The sequence below is a fragment of the Aotus nancymaae genome, unplaced genomic scaffold, assembly GCF_030222135.1.
Source record: "Aotus nancymaae isolate 86718 unplaced genomic scaffold, 86718_ANA_hifiasm-v0.15.2.pri h1tg000079l, whole genome shotgun sequence".
Classification (NCBI taxonomy): domain Eukaryota; kingdom Metazoa; phylum Chordata; class Mammalia; order Primates; family Aotidae; genus Aotus; species Aotus nancymaae.
This window is the reverse complement of record NW_026988494.1, coordinates 27,063,188-27,083,322: the sequence shown is the minus strand read 5'-3', so window position 1 is coordinate 27,083,322 and position 20,135 is coordinate 27,063,188. Positions and strand designations below refer to the sequence as shown.

At 37.5% G+C, this 20,135-nt stretch overlaps 1 protein-coding gene across 13 annotated transcripts in view; it reads right to left on the bottom strand.

The window, feature by feature from the left end:
* The window catches only part of HMBOX1 (homeobox containing 1), a 175,741-nt gene that overhangs the window by 154,935 nt on the left and 671 nt on the right, over positions 1–20,135 (bottom strand). For 2 of the 13 annotated variants that reach the window (XM_021665165.2, XM_021665166.2), the window contains exon 1: positions 19,721–19,891. The exons of the other annotated variants lie outside the window; for them this stretch is intronic. The gene's annotated coding sequence lies outside the window, so the exon portion shown is untranslated. Of the gene's footprint in view, positions 1–19,720; positions 19,892–20,135 lie in introns of those variants that run through there. 13 annotated transcript variants of the gene reach the window in all.

Here is a 20,135-nt window from a genome sequence, read left to right as displayed (position 1 = left end):
CTCTAGATTAAATAAGCCAGAATCAGTTTTTGTTGCTTCCAAGTAAAAAATCTGACTGCTTAAGGAATTACAGGAAAAGATGATGTTCTGTCAGTGATACGGTGGCAAAACAACTCCCCTAGTACAACCACCAGAATATCAGGTTAGAAATAGTGACATGGTCATTTAGCATCACTAAGCAAGCGAACTCTACAATTAGATAATTACTTTCTGAAATAGAGCTGAAGCACAGAGTAAGGTACCCTGCCACTCTTCTCTCACTTCATTAGTCCCTGTGATTCTTTAAAATGAGCACCAATTTTACAAAGAATTGAAAGGTACCCACTTCAAAAACAAATCAGCAAGAGAAAGACAAGACAAAGATTAGGAGAAAATATCTGCAAATCATATTAACATAGCTATAAAAGACATGTATCCAGAATAAACAACTGTTACAATTCAGTATGATGACAACCCAACTATAAGATGAGCAAATACCTGAATAGATATTTCATCAAAAAAGACACATGAATGTCCAATAAGCACATGAAAACATGTTCAACATCATTAGTCATTAGGGAAATGCAATCCAATACCATTCCCACTAGAAGGGCTATAATAAAAAAAGACAGACAATAACAAGTGTTGACAAGGATGTGAAGAAACTACAACTCTAATATATTACTGGTGAAAAAGTAAAACAGTTTCGCAGTTTCTTAAAAAGTTAAACATAAATTACCATGCAAGCCAATAATCCCACTTCTAAGTACCTATCCAAGAAAAGAAAACAAGTTCCCACAAAAAGTTGCATGCAAATGTCACATAACCATTTTTCATAATATCCTCCAATCTGGAAATATCCCAAACCACCATCAGCTGGCGGACAAACAAAATGCAGTATTTTAAAACAAATGAATACTCTTCAGCAATAAAAAGAACAGAATGTTGATACAGACTATGACGTGGATGAGCTTCAAAAACATTACACTTAGTCAAAGAGATCAGAAACAAAAGGCCACATACTGTCTGATTCCACTTACATAAATTGTCTGGAAAGGACAAATCTGTAAACACAAAAGGTATTTTGGTTGGTATAAACACATAAAGCACAATGGTTGTCTGGAGCTGGGGTTGTGGCTAGGAATAGAAATTAAGTATAAAAGAACATGAGGGTTCTGGTGGAGGTGATGAAAGTGTTCTGGGACTGAACAGGCTGAGACAGGAGAATCACGTGAGCCCAGGAAGTCAAAGCTGCAGTAAGCCATGATCACACCACTGTACTACTGCCTGGGTGATGAGAGTAAGACTCTGTCTCAAAAAAAAAAAAAGTTCTAAAATTGGATTGTGGTTGTGTTTTGCACAAGTTGCAAATTTTACTAAAACTCATTGAACAGTACACTTAATACAGACAATTTTTATACCATATGAGTTATATCTCAATAAAGTTTGTTGTTTCTTTTATAAAAAAAGTTCTCAAGTCTCATTTTTCTGGTGTTCATAGAAGGCCACCTCAGGCTAGGCACCTGTATACTGTTTGCAGAAGTTGTGTTTGCTGTGAAAGACAACTCCTCAGCCTAGGAAAGACTCCTAATACACAGCATCCGTATACTCTAGAACAGTTCCTCTCAAAATCTGGTCTGTACATCAACAATGATCCATGGGCACTGTTACTGTCTGAAACTGGTCCATGACTAGATAATTAAAGAAATTGAGACTAAGTGTTTAGAAACTTTAATAGCAATTTGACCAACTAATATATCTTCTGAAACTGATAGTATTTGGATTTGTATCATATTTCTTTGGCTATTTTTTCCACTTAATTCTTCTAGTTACCCATTTTTATTGTATTTTACAAAAGACACTAACAGCCAATGAGATTATAAAAATGTTGCGTTACCAAAGATAGTTCAAAAAACACTGTTCTACAAGGTGTTTCCATCACCCTACAATTGGCCGTCATATAGACTGGTAGGTCAATTATGTTGTCAAACTAACTTTTTAAAAATACATAAACATGCTTTCAAATGCCCTAACTATCCTGGTGGTACAATCTTCAACATTAACTCTTATTTTTTTTAGAGCAATAAAGTCTTGCTCTGTCACCCATCCTGCGGTGCAATGGTGCAATCATAACTCACCACAGGCTCCAACTTTGGCTCAAATGATCCTCCTGCCTCAGTTTCCTGAGTAGCTGGGAATACAGGTGCATGCCACTACACTCAGCTAATTTTTAAAAATGTTTTGTAGAGATAAGATCCTCACAATAATGCCCAGGCTGTTTGGTCTCAAACTCCTGGCTTCAAGCAATCCTCCTGCCTCAGCTTCCCAAAGCACTCAGATTACATGGAGGAGCCACCTCATCTGGCCACAACACTAAATTTTAAGTCCTTCTATATAACCAAGGGTTTCTTTTTAGACACAGTCTCGTTCTGTTGCCCAGGCTAGAGTGCAATGGCACGATCTTGGCTCATAGAGTGCAATGGCACGATCTTGGCTCACTGCAGGCTCACCTCCGCCTCCTGGGTTCAAGCAATTCCCCTGGTCTCAGCTTCTCACGTAGCTGGGATTACAGGTGTACACCACCATGCCTGTCTAATTTTTGTATTTTTAGCAGAGACAGGTTTCGCCATGTTGGCCAGGCTGGTCTTGAACTCCTGATTTCAGGTCTGCCCGCCTCAGCCTCCCAAAGTGCTAGGCTTACAGGCGTGAGCCACAGCGCCCAGCTCATAACCCAGATTTTAACAGATGTTCATTTATTTTTCTGTTTTTATAAATAGACTTTCAAGTTTATAATTAAAAGACAAAAAAAATCAAACTATATATAATTAATGTCAATTTTCTTCCCTTTGCCTTAATTTAAAAAGTAGGATTGAATTTGAAGAAAAATAAATCCACTCTTTGACTTCTAATAAATTAGGGTCCTAGGAAAGGTCCTATAAAACAAAACAAGACAAGCTGATTATATTTTCATTTAAAAATAACAGTATAAACCAAATATGTTCCTATGTCCATTTGGAAATTAATCCAAAACATAATATTTAAATCAGTATATTTTAGGCTGGGCACAGCTGACCTGCCTTCAGCCCTCCTAAAACACATAATCAGGCACAAAGGCACATAACAAATCGTTGATTGCACAAATCCCTTTCATACTACCTGGATGAGATGTTCAGATAATGTACCCTATATAATAAATAATAAAAACAAGAGAGAGATATACTGAATTGCTATTAAAAATCAAGACATATTTATAAAAAGAAAGTAATTCAAATTCCAAGTGTCCACCACAAATTTGTAGTATTTGAGCACAATGAATTAGAATGTTTCAGCCACCTTTGGTAACAGTAGTACAATGGAGAAAATGTAAACCAGGAGATAAGTGACCTCAGTTCTACCCTGGCAATAAGACTTTAGATAAGAATATCTTACTCCCTTCATTTGCCTATTGGACACAGGTGATAAACTGGATTATTTCTGGTCCTTTCAAGAAATCAACATTACAGTTTGCTGCTTTAAACACCAACAAAACAAAACACAACCACCACAAGCAATAAACTGCCTTAAAAGGCTACTGTGCTTCTTTTAAAATGAACCCTGTGTACGTGGTTCATTTGGAAAATAATCTTTCATTTGTGCCTTGAAAAGAAATTAATTCCTGCGATAAAGCCATTTAATTATTTTTCAAATAATTTTGATAACATTTTCAATAATTTTGATAACGTTAACATTGTAACTGACTTACAATTTATCTTCTTGATCAGTTTGGAATTATTAGTTTGATAACCTACTAAAAACCATCATTTTCAAGGCCAAGTACGGTGGCTCATGCCTGTAATCCCAGCACTTTGGGAGGCCAAGGCCGGCAGATCACCTGAGGTTAGGAGTTCAAGAGAAGCCTGGTCCAACATGGTGAAACCCCATCTCTACTAAAAATACAAAAAATTAGTGCTCAAGCCTGTAATCCCAGCATTTTGGGAGGCCAAGGCGGGCGGATCACCAGGTCAAGAGATCGAGACCATCCTGGTCAACATGGTGAAACCCCGTCTCTACTAAAAATACAAAAACTAGCTGGGTGTGGTGGTGCGCGCCTGTAGTCCCAGCTACTCGGAAGGCTGAGGCAGGAGAATTGCTTGAACCCAGGAGGCGGAGGTTGCAGTGAGCCGAGACTGTGCCACTGCACTCCAGCCTGGCGCCTGGCAACAGAGTAACACTCCGTCTCAAAAAAAAAAAAAAATACAAAAAATTAGCCAGGTGTAGTAGTATGTGCCTGTAATCAATCCCAGCTACTCGAGACAATGAGGCAGGAGAATCACTTAAATCCAAGAGGTGGAGGTCGTACTGAGCCAAGATCGCACCACTGCACTCCAGCCTGGGTGACAGACTGAGACTCTGTCTCAAAAAATAATAATAATAATAAACCATCATTTTCAAAAAGCTTTCACTAAGAATCTCTACATACATCATTACATGTGAAAAGTGAGAGGAAATGGATATGTAAAGTTAAAGAAAGTTTCAAATACTAAGTATTTTATAAACGCAATATAAGATAACCACATAAATACACAAAATAACTTTTTATACAGTGATTTTTGTTTTAATATAAGCCTGGAAAGAAGGAATTATTATATTGAAAAATCTCATTAACCAAGAGTTAACTCAGGCATGCTGCTCCAAATAATCTCTTATCCTTCTAGAATCTTAAAGTTTCTCTGGATAAATAAACCACCATCATTAAGCAGCAAGTGCAGGAAAGAAGAGCTAACATTTTCCCCAAAAACTACAGAAATAGTAATTAACAACTTTAACAAGACTATGCTAATTCAGCTTTAATCCTCTAGCTCTGAGAAGATTAACAATCTATTCAGGTTAGATTTCCCAGTGGGTGTTGGTTACTAGAGAACTCATTAGAGTATCTAAAATGCCAGTTTCTGGACCTCTATGATTAATCTCTGATTAAATTCTAAATAACATCACTTTTATTAGGCAATGAGTCAGCCTGCATAAATTCATGTAGCCAAAATTATGCATATATTCTGAAAACGCATATAATCAAAAATGAGAAAAAAGTGCTGGTAATACAAAGATTGGAAATGTGTTAGAATCAAGTCTTTAGTGAAAATTAAGATGCTGAGTTTAAGTATTTTAAAGAAGTTTAAGAAATGTTTTGGCAAAGGGCAGGAGACTGGCTGACAAGAGTTTAGTATATAAAGGCCAATATGAAAGTAATCCAGAAATACAGAGGACATCATGGATCTTGAGTTAGTCTGCTTAAAATAGAGTTGTTTAACAGGATAACACCAACTGGTAGCAGCCCTTGAAGCACACACAAAAATATGATTAAGTACATTTCATGAAAGGAACCGAAACCCAGGAAAATAATTGAATCACTTCTAGTAGACAGTGCTTCCTGATTATCCCAAATACCCAAAGATTTCTAAAGTTACTCATCAAGGCTGATAAATCAACAGTGAAGAACATTATTCTCTTTCAAAGGCCACAACTGGCATCATCACTGTCCTTCCTTATTCCATCACAAATTCTACCAACTTGGGGTAAGACAAAATTCAAATGAAATCTAAAACTATATTATGCTTTTAGGCTTTTTGTTTCTCTCTCTCTCTCTCTCTCTCTCTCTCTCTCTCTCTCTCTCTCTCTCTCTCTCTCTCTGTGTGTGTGTGTGTGTGTGTGTGTAGTTTTTTTCTTCTTTTGGCTTATTTAAGTAAAAGATTTCAGTGACCTTACTTTGAAAACAATTCTTTTGAACAACAGCAAAAAAAAAACCCTTCAGTACCTATTGCTCATGTAGAAGCTCTTGGTCAACCTCCAGTTAACCAGTCATCAAAATCAACGAATACTCTCTAGATTCCCCTTCTAAAACAAACTGACAAGGATGCTTAATAGGCTACTGCTTGAAACACTCTACTGTGTGCCAACCAAGAGCAAGCTGGTTTATTCCCTTACCGTTTATACAAGTTGTTCTTGCAACTGTGGAATTTGATTATATTATCTAAACTAACAAAATAAGAGTGTGAAGAGTTGTTTCTATCAAAAATCACCCCTAAAAAAGGTTAAATGTTTGACGCAATTTAAGATGATTTACTTAAAAAAAAAAGTAAGAATGCTATTAAATTGAGTACAAGTGAAACTACCATAAAAGATTTGGGAGAAATGCATTGGGCGCAGTGGCTCACACCTATAATTCCAGCACTTTGGGAGGCTGAGGTGGGTGGATCACAAGGTCAAGAGATCAAGACCATCCTGGCCAACATGGTGAATCCTCATCTCTACTAAAAATACAAAAATTGGCTGGGTATGGTTGTGTATTAAGACCATCCTGGCCAACATGGTGAATCCTTGTCTCTACTAAAAATGCAAAAATTGGCTGGGTGTGGTCTCAGCTGCTCAGGAGGCTGAGGCAGGAGAATCTCTTGAAACTGGGAGGCAGAGGTGGTAGTGAGCCGAGATCGTACCACTGCACCTCAGCCTGGTGACAGAGCAAAACACCATTTCAAAAGAAAAAAAAAAGACTTGGGAGAAATAAAATATTAAGACTTGACTCACAGATTATAAATGTCTTTAAGATCTCCCTCCATTAAAAAAAAAATTAAAACTCGAAATCATAAATGATACATTATGGGTATGGTTTATGCATGAAAAGCTGATGCAGAGTATCAATCCATAGATTCATGCACAAAGAAAATGCCTTGGCTCTAGATCAGAGTTTCTTATCCTCAGTACTACTGACATTTTGGATGGGAGAATTCTCTGTTGGGAGGGGGAGATTTGGCCTGTGAATTGAAGGATGTTTAGCAGCATCCCTGGCTTCTCTATTACCCACCACATGGCAGTAGCACCCCCACTCAAGCAGTGGTAATCAAAAATGTCTCCCAACATTGCGAAACGTCCCTGGAGGGTAAAATCACCAGTTGAGAACCACCGCCCTGTACCAAATAACTAACAAATGCGTGTTTGTCTATATGTTTTGATTAAAGTCAAATGTATAAGTAATGTTTTTAATACTTTTTACTACAGCCAACTTTTTAAAGTCAATTGATCAACTCCTAGTTCAGTTAAGTCATTTAAGATGTCTTTTGTATATGCAACAGGAAGAAAGACAAAAATTATCTTTCCCCTGATCAAGTACCAAATGAGGTATCTTTATACATGATGATAGTCCCATTTCATCCATACCTTTTGCTGAGATCAAGACAGAAGCAGAGGACTACTGAGCAGGGTGGAGCAAGGAAAAGAGAAAGAAAAAGCAGCAAGGGTTTAAAAAAAAAAATGGACGTTAAGAAACAATTCCCATATGGTTGGAATAGCAGCACAAGGAGAAAGCTTATTACCTCTTGCCTACTTAGTCCCATTCACAGCAATTGTTACCACAGGCCAATCTAACACCAAATAAGAGGTTCCTACTAAAATTACTCACCAAGGCTGATAAATCAAGAGTGAAGACAATTACTCTCTTTCAAAGGCCACAAGTGGCATCATCACTGTCCTCCCTGATCCCCTCACAAATTCTACCAACTTCGGGTAAGACAAAATTCAATTGAAATCTAAAACTCAATTATGCTTTTAGGCTTTTTGTTTGTTTTTGCTTCTCTCTCTCTCTCTCTCTTTTCCTGTGTGTGTGTGTGTGTGTGTGTGTGTGTGTGTGTGTGTGTGTAAGAAAGCTTAAATGACTAGTAAATGGTTAAATTATACTTCATTTGTTTACATTTTTTTTAAATGAGGTATGTCTTTATGTGGTGACTCTATTATATATTGTTAAAGAAAGACATATAAGTGGTAGTATGACACCTCGTAGAGGAGAGAATACATTTGTACATGCAAAGTAAAATATATGAAAGCAAAGCAAATTATTATTTATCTTTTGGTACGGCACATTGCATTTTCCATAACTGCCACAACAATATTCCATCACACAGGCTCTTTCACAATGTTGCTACTCCTGCCATCAAAAGGTGGAGTCTCTGTACCCTGCTCTTCAACATGGGCAGGCCTGCATGACTGCCTTTAGGAGCAGAATGCTGTGGAAGTTTCCAAGGATAGGTCACAAAAAACAGTAAGCATGACTTTCTTTCTTTTTTGGGACACCTGCCACTGGAGCCCTGAGGCACTGTGAGAGAAGTCTGGCTACCCTGAAGCTACCACAATGGAGAGACCACACAGAGACATAGAGATGCCTAAGAAGACATTATGTTCTTCCCAGTGGAGCAGTGGGCACATGAGTAAGCTAGCTCAGATGACTGAAATTACTGAAACAAGCATATCTCAAGTGCAGTACTTAGATCTGTGTCTCATGGTTGAGTCCTCTTTCTGATTCTCTCAAAACCAAACTGTGAGCTTCCTAAAGAGAAGGCCTACATCTGACTCACTGTTGGTTAAATAAGTGAGAGTTAATAAATGAACTGTGAAAATGAAAGCGGGATGGGAAAGAATGTCATTTCTCTGATCCAGTACCCTGAGTACTAGATTGCTGTGTCTGAGTTCCTGACAAACATTTTTTTTTTTTTTTTTGAGACGGAGTCTCGCTCTTGTTACCCAGTCTGGAGTGCAATGGCGCGATCTCGGCTCACCGCAACCTCCGCCTCCTGGGTTCAAGCAATTCTCCTGCCTCAGCCTCCTGAGTAGCTGGGATTACAGGCATGCGCCACCATGCCCAGCTAATTTTTTGTATCTTTAGTAGAGACGGGGTTTCACCATGTTGACCAGGATGGTCTCGATCTCTTGACCTCGTGATCCACCCGCCTCGGCCTCCCAAAGTGCTGGGATTACAGGCATGAGCCACCGCGCCCGGCCTGACAAACATTTTTTGCTGTAGAATGCTGGTACCAGTGACAGGGGTACCAAAAATTTCAGGTTCACTATCTTCTGAGGATTCATGCTGTCCCCTCACCCCTGCCCCACTATCAGGGGCAAGTTAGTAGAAAATTCAAGGATCTTACACTTCAACTAGGAATCCAATTCACATACATAACATGAAAACTAAACTTTTTTTTTTAAACGGAGTCTCACTCTGTCACCAAGCTGGAGTGCAATGGCACGATCTCGGCTACTGCAACCTCCGTCTCCCAGGTTCAAGCGATTCTCCTGCCTCAGTCTCCCGAGTCGCTGGGACTACAGGCACGCGCCACCATGCTCAGTTAATTTTTGTATTTTTAGTAGAGACTGGGTTTCACCATGTTGGCTAGGACGGTCTTGATCTCTTGATCTTGTGATCTGCCCACCTCAGCCTCCCAAAGTGCTAGGATTGCAGGCGTGAGCCACCGCACCCAGCCTGAAAACTATTTAAAATGTCACATACCTTACAAGTAAATAAAAAAAGTTAAAATAAGATTGAGTAAGTAAATACAGCTTATATGTGGAGTAAATGACTGGTCTAAGTGTGTCAAGGTTCACTGGGACACGTCTCTTCGGACATAAGGATTTAACTGAGTTTTAAGTATAAGGTTTTAACTAGTAAGATAAAGATATACAAATATATTAAGTGGGTAGGGTAGCAAATACCAAGAAACAAAGGCTGAAAACATACATCAGGAGGAAAGGTAATTTACTTGAATGCAATATAGAAAACACCTTCTGGAATAAGAAAATAAGACATGGAAAAGGGAAGAAAGAAAATGTTAGCAAACTATTAAAAAGCATAGGGACTAAAAGCTGGCACGTATAGCACAATTTGAACTAAGATACAGTAACCTCTTGAATGACTTGCATGAAAATTATTCTAAGAGTGCTGTGCACCATGGAACAGAGTAGGGAAGTGGCAGGAAGGCCAGTTTCACTGCTGCAATCATCTCAACAAGAATTAATGAGGATGGCAACTATAGACGATAAAGCAAGTGTTACGGGGTAGAAGAATCAGTAGATCACTGACAAATCAGATGAGAGGAGGAGGGAGGGAAGTATAAAAAAAAAGTACTAAAGGGAGATGTAAAGCCTTTAAGTCTAGAAACTTCAAGACCAGAGGTAATTTTAACAAGAGAGAAAAGAATGACGGAAGGAAGACTTGTATAGAAAAAATTTTAAGGGGAAATAGGTATTTATATCAAATGCAGCTAAGAGCTACAAAAGGAAAACTGAGAAGAAAATAAATACACAAAGAAAAAATAAATCAGCCAGAAAGGGAATATTTGCAACAAATGAGAATTCTAAAGATTAAGGAGGAGAGTAAGTATCATCTTGGAAAAAGAAGAACAGGACAACTAATAATAAGATAAGGTGTAACAACCACTACTCTAAGCGCTTTGCAAATGTTGCCTAATATATTCACAAGAATCCTATTATGTATATGGATAAATACTATTATTTATTTATGACCAGCTTACAGATAAGACACAAAGAGGTTTGCACAAAATTACAGGGTCAAGCAGTGGAGATCAGATTTGCACCTTGACATTATGGCTCCAAAGTTCACGTTTTCAGCCAGCTCAATATTCTAAGAGTAATTCAAGATTCCAAAAAGAATTATTTCAGACCTTTAAAAAAGGTGAGAAATTAATTTGTGAGGGAAAAAGTTCAAGAGATGGCTGATATGCTAAAGTATACAAGGTCAAAAAAAAAAAAAAACCCTGATTAATAGAGCCAGAAAACTAGAATAAAGGAGAACTTATTGACAAAAGTAGAAATAAAAAAAAATTGTCTTTTTAAGAGTTCATATATAAAAATACAAAGTTTAAGAAAATGAGCTGATGCTATAACCATAAAAAACTAGATGTTTAGGCCATAATACTGTTAAGTACGACATCTAGAAAAATAATCGTGCTTACCCAAAATGTATCCCATGTCACAATTTACTGACATAAGCAATTAGAGAGGATGGATATAGTGTTTAATATGAGGCAGGCACATATCAAGAAACACTCCCAATTATAAAAAGATATTTGAGACGTCCACAGAACAAAGCTTCTAAGTAGATATTATGCCATCTATGCATTTTCCAAGCATTCTAAGGACTACACCAATTAGAATTACCTGATATGCTTATGAAGGGTATATATTCCTGGGCCCACCTCAAATTTTAGGAATCTGGGGGTAGAGCTAAGGAAACTAAATTTTAATACTTTTTCCAGGCAATCCTTCAGCACGAAAGTTGAGATCACTGCCTCCTTCTGTTGACTCCCAAACTATTTATCTCCTATGGCTTTGTAATCTGACTCCAATCTTCTAGGTTCCTAAGTTGCCTATACCTGACTTGTACTTACTTCTAAAAATCTTGGCCCTGGTTTGGTAATATAATTGAGACCTGGCTTTGGAATTTTTAGTTCTGAAAAGTATTAGTCCATATAAACACCAATACTGACATAGGAATAAAAAGCTCCAGGTCCTTTCCCTGAAATCATGGAGCTTTTGTTAAATATCACATATGATGTTGACCGGACACTGGATTGACCCAATATGTCAATTCTTTTGTTGCCAGATCTGTGAAGAGCAAGATGTTCACTACTCCAGACTCAACTATTTGAATTCCTACTTATTGCCCCTAAAGTAAGAAGGCACAAATTGTCTTGTCAGAGATGAACGATATTTGCTAAGAGAATAGCTGTCACTATATAGAGGGTGCCTATGAGAATGTTCCAGTTCCTAGAATAGTGATGAAATGAGTTCTTCTAAGATGTCTCTAGATCTCAACGATGGGACAAAAGAATGTTTACTTGATATGAATAAGAGCTTCTTTATTCAATAAGGGATAGTCTTTGATAGCAGCAATGAGGATCCTGATACAATGGTCTCTAGATACTTTCATGGTTTAGTAGATCAGTGATCCAAATTGTAGAAAAGTAAATTCATGTCTCCAGTGCTACCTCTCGTTCTCCTTCCTTAATCCTAGCTAGTTCTTATAGTCCTACTTTGTCATCTTTCTGGTTTGCTTGAGTGACTAGAATAAAAAGCCAATGCTAAATTATAGGAGTCTTTTGCTATCCAGAAAACTTTTGATCCTTGCAGAAAAGGATTAAATGCAACTCATCTTTGTATCCCACAAAGTACCTCATCATTCACTGTTAGACCTCATGTGTTTAACTGAGTGCCTTGTTCAGCCCCAACAAGAGAACTCTAACTCTCCTGATACAGAGCACCCAAAAGTTTAAGCTTTATATAAAAGGTGCTTTCCACCCCACCTCCCACCAAGGTCATGGGATACAGATAGATATCTAAGTCATGGTGGTCATGCAATGCATTCAGATTTCTCTGGCCAACTGATCTAAAAGAAACACACTGGAAATGCAAATCAAAACTACGTTGAGATACCATCTCACGCCAGTTAGAATGGTGATCATTAAAAAATCTGGAGACAACAGATGCTGGAGAGGATGTGGAGAAATAGGAACACTTTTACACTGTTGGTGGGAGTGTAAATTAGTTCAACCACTGTGGAAAACAGTGTGGCGATTCCTCAAGGACCTAGAAATAGAAATTCCATTTGACCCAGCAATCCCATTACTGGGTATATATCCAAAGGATTATAAATCGTTCTACTATAAGGACACATGCACACGAATGTTCATTGCAGCACAGTTTACAATATCAAAGACCTGGAACCAACCCAAATGCCCATCGATGATAGACTGGACAGGAAAAATGTGGCACATATACACCATGGAATATTATGCAGCCATCAAAAACGATGAGTTCGCGTCCTTTGTAGGGACATGGATGAACCTGGAAACCATCATTCTCAGCAAACTGACACAAGAACAGAAAATCAAACACCACATGTTCTCACTCATAGGTGGGTGTTGAACAATGAGAACACATGGACACAGGGAGGGGAGCACTATACACTGGGGTCTGTTTGGGGGAAAGGGGGGGATGGGGGGGTGGGGAGTTGGGGAGGGATAGCATGGGGAGAAATGCCAGATATAGGTGAAGGGGAGGAAGGCAGCAAATCACACTGCCACATATGTACCTATGCAACAACCTTGCATGTTTTTCACATGTACCCCAAAACCTAAAATGCAATTAAAAAAAAAAAAAAAAAAAAAAAAGAAACACACTGTCACCACTAAGAGGTAAACTTTAGTTGAAAGAACAGTTCAAGTGAGCCCCATGGCAAATCAAATCCACTTACCAGAGTTTCAGAGAAGCACAGACTATGAAAAACTAGGGCAAGGCAAACAGAACTGGAAGGGAGAAGTGAGAAATGGAGATGAAGCAGACATGGAAGGAAAAGCTGAGACAAGAAACCATTTATTAGCAGAATGAGAGCTTGAGAGAGACTAGCTTCTCAGATTCCTAATGGTTCTCCCATTCACACAAGGTCTAGTTACTCTTCATCAACCCAAAACAGCTGAATCCCTACAACAGCCTGTCCTTGAAGACAAATAATCCCTAATCAAAGCATTATTTTTTAGAATGTACACCAAGACAAATAAAAAGCTAGATACATAAATCCAAGGAAAAAAAGAATCATTCTACCATGAAGAAACTGAAATCACAGGTAGGGTAGTCAAAAAGCTCTGTAAATATGAATCTTATTTATCAGGAAGTACCATTAATATTTATCATATTCCTGCTAATGAAACAAATTAAACTTTAATTGGTCTTTTTTTAAAGGGAAATTATCACAGTGTTGAGAATGAAAAATTGTCTCAAACCCAGAGAAGACAAAAATCACATGATCTACCTTTATTTGTTAATATATTTGAAAATATTTTTTAGCCTGTTTAAAGCAGACTTCTGTTGTCTGTAATAAACGGTAGTACATTGGATTAACAGCCTCATCTTTTAAGACAGGCTTTATAATCATACAGCTGATTAAGGGGCAGCAAAGTATAACCCTCCCTGTGATTGTCCTTTAACTTGTACCTAACACAAACAGTAACTATAACCTTTCCTTTCATTCTGTAAAGATCCTTTCTCTGAATATCATCTTTGAACTAACTTCCTCTGAAACTAGTTCCCTTTCGACAAGTTCAAAATAAAATTATGACATATGCTCACAATCAATTAATCTGACAAGTTTGTATTTACACAGTCAAAACCAAACTAACACAAAATAGCTGTAATTTTGGTTATCTCACACAGATTCTAACATGTTCCTTCTGGCAAAACACATATCACGTAAGCCTTGAATTCCTTTAAATCTTACATACTTTATTTGTGGAAAATTTCAATGTTATTGTTAATTTTTACTAGAAAAATTTAATGGGTATTACTATTATAATTCCTCATTTAAAAAAAACTAGCCAATATTTAGATTCTTACAACAAAAACACTGGTATGTTTGCAATGTCAGGTTCATCTAAAAAACAAACTTTTAAAAGAAAGTTTAATTGGAATTTTTTGTAAAAACTTTCAGGACGTGTCAATGCAACATTTAATGACAGAGATACATTCTGAGAAATGCACCATTAGGCAGTTTTGTTGTGCGAACACCATATAGTGTACTTACACAAGCCTAGGTGGTATAGCCTATTGCTCCTAGGCCACAAACCTGTACAGCATGTTACTATATTAAACACTGTAGGCAACTGTAACACACTGGAAAGTATCTGTGTTTCTAAACCTTGAAAAAGTACAGTTAAAATATGATAATCTTACGGGACCACTGTCATATATTGAGTCCACTGTTGACCAAAACATCATTATATACTATATGACTATATTACATATGGCAATAGAGTGAAATTACTGATCCAATAATTGGTATCTTTCTCCTCAGCTATATTGACAAAACAACAGAACTCATAAAGAAGAGGGGAATTCTTCAATCTCTATAGTAACAGTTCGGTACCATGATTTTGGTGGTTGTTACGCAATCTACACACCTGTGATAAAATGGCACAGAACTATACACACACATTGTACTAATGTCAATTTCCTGGTTTTAACATTGTATTAAAATTACATAGGATGTAACCAATAGGGGAAACTGGGTAAAAGGTACAATGTCCTCTCTACCATTTTTGCAGCTTCCTGTAAACTATAATATGCCAAAAGCATCCTAAGGACTTGCCAGCACTCAAGGGTTCACAATAATCCTATGAAGTAGGTACTACTTTTGTCCCCAGTTTATAGATGGGGAAGCTGAAGTACAGACATTTTAAATGATTTGCCCAAAGTCACAGAGCTAGTAACTGGCAAAGCCAGGATTTGGACACAGGTGGAATGACTCTAAAGTTTCTATCTATGTGAAAGTCTGAGAAGCCACCGAAGTCTGAGGAGCCACTAAGGTCTAAGGAGACACTAAAAGCAAAGCATGGTTGACAATCAAATTCACGTTTTGTCAAGATACTCCAAGCAGGAGTGTAGAATGACTAATGAAAAAAACTTCAAACAAGATTAGTTAAGAGACTGATGTAATAAGCCAGAAATGATCAGGGCCTGAAATAAAAGAAGAGCAATAGAAAAAAACATATACAAAACATGAAACCAGTTTGATCTCACAACGGGATGAAGAGTGAGAACTTCATCCAATTTCAAGGCTTGACCGACTACACCCAAGACAAAAGCTTCATGTTTTAACAATACTATTATATTATCAAAATATATATATATATATATATATATATATATATATTTTTGAGACTGAGTGTTGCTCTGTCACCCAGGCTGGAGTACAGTGGCACAAACTCAACTCACTGAAACCTCCACCTGCTGGGTTCAAGAAATTCTCCTGTCTCAGTCTCTGGAGTAGCTGGGATTACAGGTGCTCACCACCACGCCTGGCTAATTTTTGTATTTTTGGTAGAGACAAGGTTTTGCCATGTTGGCCAGGCTGGTCTCAAATGCCTAACCTCAGGTGATCCGCCCGCCTCCGCCTCCCCCAAACTGCTGGGATTACAGGTGTTAGCCACCATACCCGGCCTACATTATAAAAAGCTTAAAGTAGATGAGTTCAGTCTTAAATCATCCCCATTTCAGCAGTACCCACAACATTTCACTTTCTCACTATAAAAATTGTGACTAGATATAAATTAAAGTTACTGCCACTTGGCAACCAACCCCACACTATTTAATATATATACAGTAATGAGAGCTACTAATGTTTCCAATATGCTGCATGTGGACCATCACTGGTTATAACATAAAGAAGCAGCCAGAGAGAATATATATTCAGTATGTGGAATTTCATCAACATTTTTTTCACAATCCACACTCTAAATTTAAGAAAAACTTAAGTGCTCTTTGGGTGGATTAGAATCATTTTACCACTTAACAGGAAGGAGTCTAGTGCCACCCATTTTAAGGGTAAAAAATAAAATAAAATAAAATAATTGATCACTTCAAAGCTGAAATCAGACTATTGTTACTTTTTTTTTTTTTTGCAAACGTTAAAAAAAACACTATAGCCTAAGAATCTGTCAAATACTGCATTAAGATTATAATACCCACTGGAAAAACTTACTGTAACTTCAACCTTATTACCACTGTGAGGGTAAAAACCATGCTAAAGCCAGGGCCCTTCCAGGAGCTAAATGCTCTTGGAAACTTTCCAAGACAACGTTATATAAATTTCCAACTTGTTTCATCTAAGGTCAAGGAAAACAAATTATCTAAAGCACTGGATTATCTTTGAAAACACTGTAACTAAAAGTTTTACATCTAATAATCCCATGGAAAAACCTTTAATCTGCACCTATAATAGGACCTAAATCCAGTACGGGCAATCTAGGGGAACAGCTGCACCTAGGAATCCATGCTATGTATTTCTTAATAGTATTTTGAGAAAATTTTCAATATTGATGTATTCCATTCTGAGAGAAATATATTTTGACAAAATCTGTAAAAATAATGTTTTGGCATGATACTGAAAATCTCCATAGCTTCTATAATGTGGACAACATGTGCTGGTTACTCTTTGGTTTCTAGCTTAAAACTTCAAGGTTTCCTGCTATTTGTGGCTCAGATTCTTTCTCACGGGAGGCATGTCTGATAGATACACACCAATTTCATAAATAAACAAACATAAAGGTATTTTATGTGTGAGTGCATGTGTGGGTGTACATATATGACACTCCAGACAAGCCATGATTTTCACTCACAACAGTATTTTAATAAATAACAGTTCTACTAAAGTGAGAAGAAAAATCTAGCCAAAAAATAGCAAAATGAGTTACAAAATTAATTCCAGAAGCCAAAAAACTAAATAAAGCATGTTCACAAAACAAAACCAATACATTTTCAATGAACACTATTTGGTTTATCTATAAATGTTCAAGTATTTAAAAAGTTGAGTGGTATTCCAGCTTTCACTTATGACAACATTCTACATAAATACCTATTTCCCAAGATAAATAATTCATTTAAAGAGCTATATACAAAAACAAGAGAAGCAAGAGCTACAATGAAATGAACAGAAGCAATGACACGGTGGCTATGTGAAACACTAAATGTGGGATGTACAGAATATATAGTATACAGGAGACTCAAAATGCACAAATTAAGCCTAAATAATCCCAATGTATTCAATATCTACGAAACAAGCAATACAATTCCAATCAACACTTGCTACAAAAATTGCCATAAGCTGGTTGCTTCTATTTTTTAAACGATGTAACAATGAGATTTGTTGTCACATATTTTGTAACTTACCAACACTGAGATATTAAGTTTCTATTACCCATGTTTTAACAAAGGATTTGAGCTAGAAGACTGAAATCTGTTCATACAGCAATGAAAACGAAGCCTCACTAAAGGCATTCAATATCCAGCTAAGGGCTCCTTTCCTTGATACATATTTGTGACCACAAACAGCGTTCACTACATGCAGTACACTGAACTAGCAACAGATTAGTTAAAAGCAGTTTAGATTTTCAACTTCCCACAATACACGCAACATCTTTAGAAGCAATCACATTAAAACAAATGTGTCTTTCACAGTTACAGGATGAAATTTTAAGATGAACAAGTACCAATGTCTTGGTTTTCTGCTTTTTTTGTAAACCATATGACTCCCACATGCTGAGAATGCTTTATGCTTTAACCTGCAGTAAAGGCTTTATAGCATTTTAATGCCCAGTGCTTAAAATGCAACAGAATCACCCACAACGAATGCTAGGAATATATTTGGTTTACATGTAATGACTCTGATCCCGCTCGTAGCCAGAAAAAAAGTTTAATGAATGCTTTTCCCAGTAAATAACTTTGCATTTCCATAGACAAAACAAAAAGAAATTCTGAGGTAAGGATAGGTGGAAGAGAAAACACTCATGTTTTTCCAATTCCAAATATTAACAACTATGTTGGTTTTTTATTTCTAAAATAATTATTAAATATTTTTTAAAACTCCATGACTATTATAATGTTTCAGAAAAACAAAACAAAACACTCCATTAAGTAGTTACATAGGATTTTTCTCCAGCTTTTGCAAAGTAATGTTTCAAGTTAACATACAAGCTTAAAACAAATGATTCTGAAAATCCTGGCCTATCACAAACTAAAGGCTTAGTTTTGAATCAACATATTGTATATTCTACATCTGAAATTTAGAAACCACATTTTTTTTTCCCCAGTCAGGTCAATTGAAATATACATGCTTCCTCGCTCTTACAGTCCCCCTTATCTGTGTGAATGACCAACAGCAAAAAGTTCAAATCAATGGTTATAAAATACACAGTCTATTTATGTAGTTTTCAGTTATCATAAAATCTAAAGGTCCCTTACTAATGATATGTGGCATTCAAGAATTGGTAAGTTTGGGGAATATATTCAATTCTCAACAGTCTAAATAGAAATTATGCCAATTTATTTTAAAAATCCATTACACTAAAAAAACTGTCACATAAAAAGGTTTACTGAAGAACTTATAAGGAAGTACAAAATATGTGATCTTATATTCTCCTAGTATGTTATTAAAAACTGTGAGAAATAAGAGATGTGGCAATACTTTCTTTTTCACTCTAAATGAAATTTTAAAAATTTCGAATTCAAATTTCCCACCTTTGACTTAGAAACATAATCAAGCAACTTAGTTGTACAATTTTAAAATAAGTTTAATGCAAAGCACTGCAATCCTGATGTGATAATTACCTGCGGCATAAATGCAAAATGACAAATGCATTTAATGATGCATTTTATGGTAAAACCGCAAAAAGCACAACCATATTAGCACAAACTAAATAAAAAGGCATAGGCGGTATTATGTTCATCAGAAAGAGAAATGTTGTACTAAGTCAAGAAAGAAAGGAAGGACTAAATGAAGGAAGAAAAGAAGGAAGGAAGGAGGGAGGGAGGGAAGGAAGGAAGAGGGAAGGAAGGAAGGAAGAGGGAAGGAAAAAAGGAAGGAAGGAAGGAAAAGGGAAGGTTTCTATACCTGCAGGATCCCAGAGAAAAGAACTAGTCACATCATTCTACCCTATATGATACATGGGTGTTTTTTTTTTCTTTTAAGCTTCAGCGTAAATAAAAATAGTAATTGCTTTATACCATTCAACTTTACATAGTGGTATCTTTAATGCCAACTGCATTCTTCCCTTCACTCACCCAATGCTTCTTCACTGTTCCACTCCACCAGCTTTCAAGCAAATGCAAGACAGAACAGGGTGGAGTAGAAGAAAAATACAAGCAGCGCCTTTCAGCACACCCCCCGCCCCCCGCCCCGCAAATAATTTCCAACAGTTCTTCCTACTACAGAAATGAGTCGCCCTATCTCAAGATACACAACAGGCATTCTGTCCCTTTAGCAGACAAACACAGACGCGTACACAACCCAGCACTCCCGACTCCCACCCCAGGCCCCCCGAATCTTCAACAATTATTCATTTATTTCACACGAAGACAAGACACCTCTACCTACTGTTTCGGGGTGAAGGTGGGTGGAGGACGCCTTTCAAAGTAGCCCCAATAGTGTAACCAAAACACGGTTCCGGAATAAAATATTAAGAAACACTTTTCCTTTCCCACCTATCTACCGACTTGAGGGTGCAGAAAATCCATCTCCACATCACACCATCGCTACAGTTCTCGTGGCTGGAGTTTGGGGTGGAGATTCGTCCAGGGGAGGGGGCGGAGGCGGGTGGCGGAGTGTGAGCGGGCGACGGGACACAAGCGAGTTGCTGAGCCCGGCTGCCCCGCACCACGTCGCCAGCCCAAACGCCCAGCTCCAGGACCTCACGCCCGCCCCTTAGCCCAGGCCCAGAGCGAGCGAGTCCCCGCTAACTTCTCATCTACAGACACCGCTCCAAGACGAGCAGAGCACACAAGTACACGTC